The sequence below is a fragment of the Takifugu flavidus genome, unplaced genomic scaffold, assembly GCF_003711565.1.
Source record: "Takifugu flavidus isolate HTHZ2018 unplaced genomic scaffold, ASM371156v2 ctg813, whole genome shotgun sequence".
Classification (NCBI taxonomy): domain Eukaryota; kingdom Metazoa; phylum Chordata; class Actinopteri; order Tetraodontiformes; family Tetraodontidae; genus Takifugu; species Takifugu flavidus.
In genome coordinates, this window is record NW_026622423.1 from 1 (window position 1) to 7,512 (window position 7,512).

At 43.1% G+C, this 7,512-nt stretch overlaps 1 long non-coding RNA gene across 1 annotated transcript; it reads right to left on the minus strand.

The window, feature by feature from the left end:
• Positions 1 to 4,497: 4,497 nt before the first annotated feature.
• LOC130521236 (uncharacterized) lies at positions 4,498 to 7,077 on the minus strand. The gene is made up of 3 exons (XR_008949237.1): positions 6,777 to 7,077; positions 5,206 to 5,373; positions 4,498 to 4,604 (listed from the first exon to the last, which is right to left on the minus strand). It is a non-coding gene; the product is annotated as an uncharacterized LOC130521236 (long non-coding RNA).
• Between the last annotated feature and the right edge of the window lie 435 nt (positions 7,078 to 7,512).

Consider the following 7,512-nt stretch of genomic DNA (forward strand, 5'->3'; position numbering starts at 1 on the left):
CAAATGTATTATTTTATGAGCTACTTCCACTACTATTATATACACATACTTCATATTGTCTTAGATTGCAAGCTGCATTTATTGCATCGTTCATAGAAAGTCATATTTGTGAGGAGAAAAACTCCAATAAGGTCATTTTCTTTAATGACCATTACAAAAGAAGGAGGCGATGAACAAACAGATTTATCTAAATATTCGTGAAAACTTATGGATGGAAACCTTTTTAAAATGGTTGCATTGTGTAGAATCGGTGTAGAATCAACTTGTTGACTTCTGATTTGGACTCCAATGGAAGTGAGGTGCAACAATTGTGGATGCTGAAAGCTTCAGATCTTCATGAAGGTTTCTGTGGTTGGACTGACCTGCTGCCCCTTTAAGAGGGAGGCAGGTTTGGGCTTCTGGCTGGAATGAAGCCACCTAAGATGAGAATGACTGCAGGCTTTCGGTACCAAGGTTTAACAGGGTGCTCACTTCACACTTGGGCTTTTCTCTTTTTTGGGATGGCTTTTCTCAGTAGAGAAGGGGCATGGCACACTGCAGCAGCTTTCTTTTTGGGTTTTCTAGTTTTCCTTCTGATCTTTAAAAGACAGGAAGAACCATTTTTGATTGGTCTGAATGTTTGGGCGGTTTTGTGGCCAGCCTAAAATAAAACAAGACAAATCTACAACTGATACTTCCTTTCTAGTCATTGATGACCATCCTCACATGGGACAGATTTCCACAACCAATTTAATACTGCAAATCTGTCCTGTGTGGTCTTTTTCTGAGAACTGTAACACTACGTTTATAACAAAGATCAACATGGAAACAGTTATTGTCTAACTAGTTACACCTGGGAAAGTACTGGATCATCTCTGACTGACCTGAGAGTCTCCAGCTCACAGAGGGGATCCTGGAGAAAACCACAGAGCAGCTTCACTGCTGGATCCTTCAGCTGGTTCTGACTCAGCTCCAGAACCCTCAGATGGGAGGGATTGGACCTCAGCGCCGAGGCCAGAGAGTCACAGCTGATCTCTGATAAACTGCAGTGTGACAGCCTGGAAAAGGAATAAATGGGCAAATAAAAACACATTTCTAAATCTGAAAATGAAGAGAAAAGCAGAAAATGTAAAGAAATTTAGAAAAGACCAACAGAGGCCTCCTGACCTGAGCGTCTCCAGTCTGCAGTTTGGATGCATCATTGCAGAAGACAGTAACTTTACTGCATCATCTGTCAGGCTTTTGTTCCAGCTTAAGCTCAGCTCCCGTAGATGAGAAGGGTTTGACGTCATTGCTGAGGCCACAACTTCCCAATGACTCGTTGAAAGAAAACTACCAGACAGTCTGTTGTGTATGAAACAAAAATAGTGAGTCAAACTTTGGGATTTCTAATCAACTTATCTGAGAATCTACCTCAACACAAATGTAGCTCATTTCCTGGAAAAGCTAAATTCAACACCGTAGAGCAACAGTTTGAACGACCATCAGATCTGAAATGCAACTGAATTATTCTCAACATTTGTCTTATTTTAGAACAGCTCATAATTACTCAATATTTAAAATGATTATAGCAAATGGTTTAAAGAAACGTGCATCTTTTTATCTGTCTATCGGCTCTTTGGATATTTTGCATTTCATCCAATTTGTACGATGGTGCGTCAAGTCTTAATTCAGCGATCCGATCGATGACATCAGAGTCTCTGGTTGCATCGATTGCCCTCAGCTTCTGTTATATCTGCCTGTTTCCCTTCAAATCATTTTCACTGCACCTTTTGTTGCTAGTGATGAAGTTGCCACCTAACGGGTGTGGAAAGGGTCAAACAACTTTGTGGGTCACATAAAGGCTCCAAACGGAACCGCCACAAAGACCTAAAACACCCATTTAAACCAACGAGGCCGGCTGTTTTTACGTTGAACAAATGAAGCAAAATAGTCGCGTGTCATTAGTTAAAATGTGTTTTTCTGTCGTTTGAATACGATGTATACAAACAAACAAAAGTTATTTAATGACATGACAGTAATTTCATGATAGTCAGTTAACTTGTGGCTCCTATTATTCCTGCCTTATGTTGGTTTGTCTGGATTGACCTTTGAACTTATATCCAGCCAGTGTTGAACATTTCTGGATGAATTGTTGTTTTTTTAATTTATGGACGCTGCAATGGAGATAAAGAATTGAAGGAATGACCACTGGAGGGGGTATTGCTACCTGACATGATCCACTCGCTTGATTTAAACGCCGATGTCCGGCCCCAAAAATCTTTACTTACACGACCTTCCTGCAGTTCCTCACAGCTGGAATCAGGCGACGTCGTCCCTCCTCTGAGGTGTTGTACTGCTGCAGGTTCAGCTCATCCAGAACCTCCTCTGACATCTGCAGCAGGTAGGCCAGAGCTGAACAGTGGATCTCTGACAGTCTCCTCTCTGATTTCTTCTCTGACTTCAGGAACTCTTGGATCTCCTGATGGACTGACTGATCCTTCATCTCCATCAGACAGTGGAAGATGTTGATGCTTCTGTCTGGGGAGACTTTATCACTGTTCTCCTCCTTCAGGTTGTTGAGGACCTTCTGGATGGTTCCTGGGTGGCTGTTCCTCTGATCCAACAGTCCACCCAAGATCCTCTGATTGGACTCCAGAGAGAGACCATGAAGGAAGCGAACAAACAAGTCCAGGTGGCCATTTTCACTTTTGAGAGATTTCATTAGTGCTCTCCTGAGGAAGTCATCAAGAGATTTGACTGGTTTCGAATATTTTAGGAACTGATTATAACCGCTGTGTCTTTCCTGGTGTAACGGTGGAACATGTAGACGGCAGCCAGAAACTCCTGAACGCTCAGATGAACAAAGCAGTAGACTGATTTCTGGAAGATCACACTCTCTCTCTTGAAGATCTCTGTACAAACTCCTGAGTACACCGACACCTCGGAGACGTCCAGTCCACATCGCTCCAGGTCTTCTGAGTAGAACATGATGTTTCCTTTCTCCAGATGTTCAAACGCCAGCCGACCCAACTTCAGAAGGAGTTCTTTATCAGCCTCAGTCAGTTCCTCTGGTCTCTGCTTTCCTCCATACTTCTGCTTCTTCCTCTTTATCTGAACCTCAGGAAGTGTGAGTAGAGGTCAGTCAGGGTTTGGGGCAGCTCTCCTCTCTGGTCTCTGGTCATCATGTCCTCCAGAACTATAGCAGTGATCCAGCAGAAAACTGGGATCAGACACATGATGTGGAGGCTCCTGGAGGCCTTGATGTGTGAGATGATTCTCTTGGACAGATCTTCATCACTGAACCTCCTCCTGAAGTACTCCTCCTTCTGGGAGTCAGTGAAGCCTCGTACTTCTGTGATCCTGTCAACACACGAGGGAGGAATCTGATAGGCTGCTGCAGGTCTGGAGGTGATCCAGATGAGAGCTGAGGGAAGCAGGTTCCCCTGGATGAGGTTCACCAGGAGCACGCCAACGGACGATACTTGTGTGACATCAGAGATGACTGATGCTTGTTGAAACCCAGTGAAAATCTGCTTTCATCCAGGCCATCAAAGATGAACAGAAGTTTCCAGACAGTCAGATCTTCTGCTCTGATCTTCTGTAATGTTGGATGGAAAACATGAAGCAGTGAGAGAAGACTGTGCTGCTCATCTCTGATCAAGTTCAGCTCCCTGCATGAGAGCGGAAGCACCAGACTGATGTCTTGGTTCTCCAAACCTTCTGCCCAGTCCAGACTGAACTTCTGCACTGAGAAGGTTTTTCCAACGCCGGCGACACCGTTGGTCAGAACCACTCTGATGTGTCTCTGTTGCTCAGATAAGACTTTGAAGATGTCCTGGCACTTGATTGGAGTGTCCTGGATGTTCTTCTTGGAGGTTCTCTCAAGCTGTCTCACCTCATGTTGTGTGTCCACCTCCTCACTTTGTCCCTCAGTGATGTAGAGCTCAGTGTAGATCTTGTTCAGCAGGGTTCCACTTCCTGCTTCATGAGTTCCTTCAGTCACATGTTCACATCTTCTCTTCAGACTCATCTTATGACCTTCTATCACCTCCTGCAGATCACTTCCTGAACATAAGTAAACCAATGATTTCCATCTATAATAAATCATCAACACAACTACAAATTCATGACATCACAATTAAATCTCATATTGAACAGTTTTACTTTGTTTGGGCTTCATTTCAGCATCTCCAGATCTGCTTCCAGATTGTGAACAAGGGACTCTCTGGTGGAGCTGACTGGTCCCAGTTTGATAGGATGTGCTCCCCCTCTCACTATGAAACACATCTCTATTAGTTCTTTGATTTATAGGATGAAAGAACCTGATCAAGACTCAATATTGTTCCAGCATTTATGTCTGAATTCATCTTTCAGTTTAAACTGATTCTTGTTTCTAATCAACAATATTCACATTAAGTCTGTAACTATATGACTGTCTGAGGTTTAAGTGTTAAACATCTCCAATAAAAACTCACAACCTGCTGCTGTTAATGTGACTAACAGCTGCCACACAAACACATCATCACGCTTTAGTTTTCTTACATTTCTCTGAACTTCTGAAGTCTTTATAACCACCTTTGGACTGGTCACTCTTCAGGGACACACAGCTGGGCACTGTGGACTCTGCTCTGTCCTCGTCCATCCTGAGGAAACATCAGAAATAGTGATGAGACTGTGATGAAGGTAAATAATCTGTAGAGGTTGGAGTTCAATAATCCCAATTCACTGCATTTTTATCAAACAGGAACATTTCTAATCCATTCTGGATAACAACTGAATCAATAAATCAATGATGTCTCTGTATATTTTCATGTTTTCAGAGTTTAAGCTGCTTTTTTAACTGTTCCCTGCAGTGAGAAAAGAACTGGCACCTTTTCCAGCCCCTCATCCTGCAGCACTGAATGTGCTCTAAAGTTCTTTCCAGAGCAAACGTCTCTGCACTTGCAGCAACATGTTGTAGTCATGGATCCGTGAGGAGAACCGGATACAGGAAACGCCCCCACTTTGATCCCAAAACCCAACTGGTGGCCAACGGTGGTCCGGCAACGACGGGGACGCTGGTCCATCGGGCCGACAACACTGGTTTTCCACAGGCCAACATGGTGAAAGGACTGTGCACCGTTTCATTTTAAAGAGCTGATGAATTTCATTTTTCACGATAGTGGAGGCTAATACCCACAAAATGATGTTTTGTATGGTTGTGAAATGTTCTAAGGCAGAGTTATGTGGTTCAGAAAACCTTACTTTAAAGGTGAGCCTTGAGGTCCAATACTGAAGTTTTCAGGGTCGTCTTTGGACCTGTCGCTCTTCATGGACACACAGCTGGAAACTACGGACTCTGCTCTCTCTTCCTCTTCCATCACACATTCGCTCATTTTTAAATGTGAGTCTAAACGGTTAAGCAGGAACAGTCTGCTGACACAGAAAAGAAGATTAAAGAACATGATTCTCAGCATGAAGACAAGCAGAGGTCTGTCCAATGACGTATTGTCGGCTCATTCACATCAAAATCTATTATATGATGTCACCCTGTACATCATACAGGCCACATATATATTGGAAAAAAGTTTTGGGACATCTTAAAAGTTTACACCATGTTAAATATAAAATAGTTGTGGAAAAATGTTTCTCCTGGGTGTTTCAAAAGGTGCGGTGGCATCAGACGGACGCACACAAATACAAATTAAATCATTTTTATCTGGTTATGGTTTACAAGAAAACCTAAATTCTTTCAAGATGTCAGTTCTCAACATTAAATTCAACAAATAAGATGAGAATGCATTCAAAACTAAACAGAAATACGTCATCACATCATCAAAGTGGGTCAAATGCAGCATCATCTTCTGTCATCTCAGACAGGATTCCAAGAAGAGGATCTTCATTTTCAACAACGCACCTTGACATCTCATCATGGCTCGTCTGTCAGATTACAAGCAGCTTTTTTGATCAGGTGCATCATGTTTCTCACGAACACATGATGGTGCTGGAAAAAACATTTGTAGCCTGACCTAGAGGTCAAAACTCTGCATGGCGTGCACAGCTACTAGTTGCAGCTGGTGGTTGTGGCGGAGGAGATCCCAAACATATCTAGCAAGCTTGTTTTGGAGCAGAGCTTGTCCCCCCCCACCACCACTCATCACAGAAGTCCCACCATATCCATGGCCAGGTGTGTTGGCAGCATTGGAGCCAGCCTCAGGAAAAAGGTGTGTCAATATCTCAGAAGTGATGATCAAGTTGCCACAACCCAACAGAAGTCAAGCAACCCAACATGCTGAATAGAATAGATGACACACAGCAAAGGGCAAAAAAAACACCCAATTCTGCTCAGACTGATTGATCTGACCACATGTACAGGACCAAAAATATCAAAACAACCAACCAATTATATTCCACAAAGACCAGTTGTTAAAACAATAAAATGGAATGCCTTGATCTCTCCCTCTTTCCATACTCTCCTTTTTAAATAAAGGATTGATTGTCCCCCTGGTGGAGGGACAAAGAGAGGAGGCTAAAACTGTCGCGTTTGTGTCCCTCTTTCCGTGGATTTTTCCACTAACTGCAAATAATATTGTCGACTTATTGTGAGTATTAAAATGTGCTTCCTCAACCTCTAAAATGTTGGCTCAGGGTTAGCGGAAAACGCAGTTAGAGGAAACACGCTACAAAGTTTGATCATCCGTCACAACATTCCCGTCGACCAGCCGCAATGTGCGTCCGAAACACGCGCACGCTCATTGCGAACACGCAGTTATTAAGCCGCATCTCGCAGCGGAACATTGATTCGAGACGACAGCAGTGAAAGAACCAAATGCTACCTGAATATTAGAGGTTTTCCATCAGGGCTCGGTCACTCAGGATGGAGCCCGAAGTTGAGAACTTTCACTTCGCTTCTTTCCTCTACACGTCACGTGTTTGTGGTTGGATCGCGTCATATCCAGCACAAGCGCCTCTCTTCAGAACAATTTGGTCCACGTTTGAACTGAAATACTGGGAAACAACTGGAGTTCGTCTGACAGATGTTCGTTTTTGGGTGCGGAATCAAACTGGGTCAACTTTTTGATCTATAGGATCCCCTCTGGTTCAAAGTGTCCCTATAGGATATTGACAGTACTGACCTTTTGGGGGGCACACACCTCTTAATGGTGACGGCACCAACGGAGCTGATCCAGTTGTCATCAGCTGGCCAGTCTGACTCCAGCTCATTAGGGGAATTTGCTGATCTGGAGGAGAAGCTTTCAAAACTTGACGGGCTGGGGGGAAAATGACTGTAATTTTGGAATCAGCGTGCCAATTTTATTTTTAATCAGAATAATTTAGAATAATTTCAACAGGATATTTTCAAATTGTTCCCCAGTGTAACTTCACCTGAAATTGTGGACTCCAGAATATCACCATTAAATCCATTTAATCACTTAATAGCTGTGGAATTTGAGCCATGAGAAAAATATCTCTCCATCATGATTTCCAGAATTTTTCATCAATATCTGAGATTCTTCGAAAGCTTCGCTGGTGTTGGGTTTTATTGCTTCTGCTTCATTTTCAGGCGCAGTT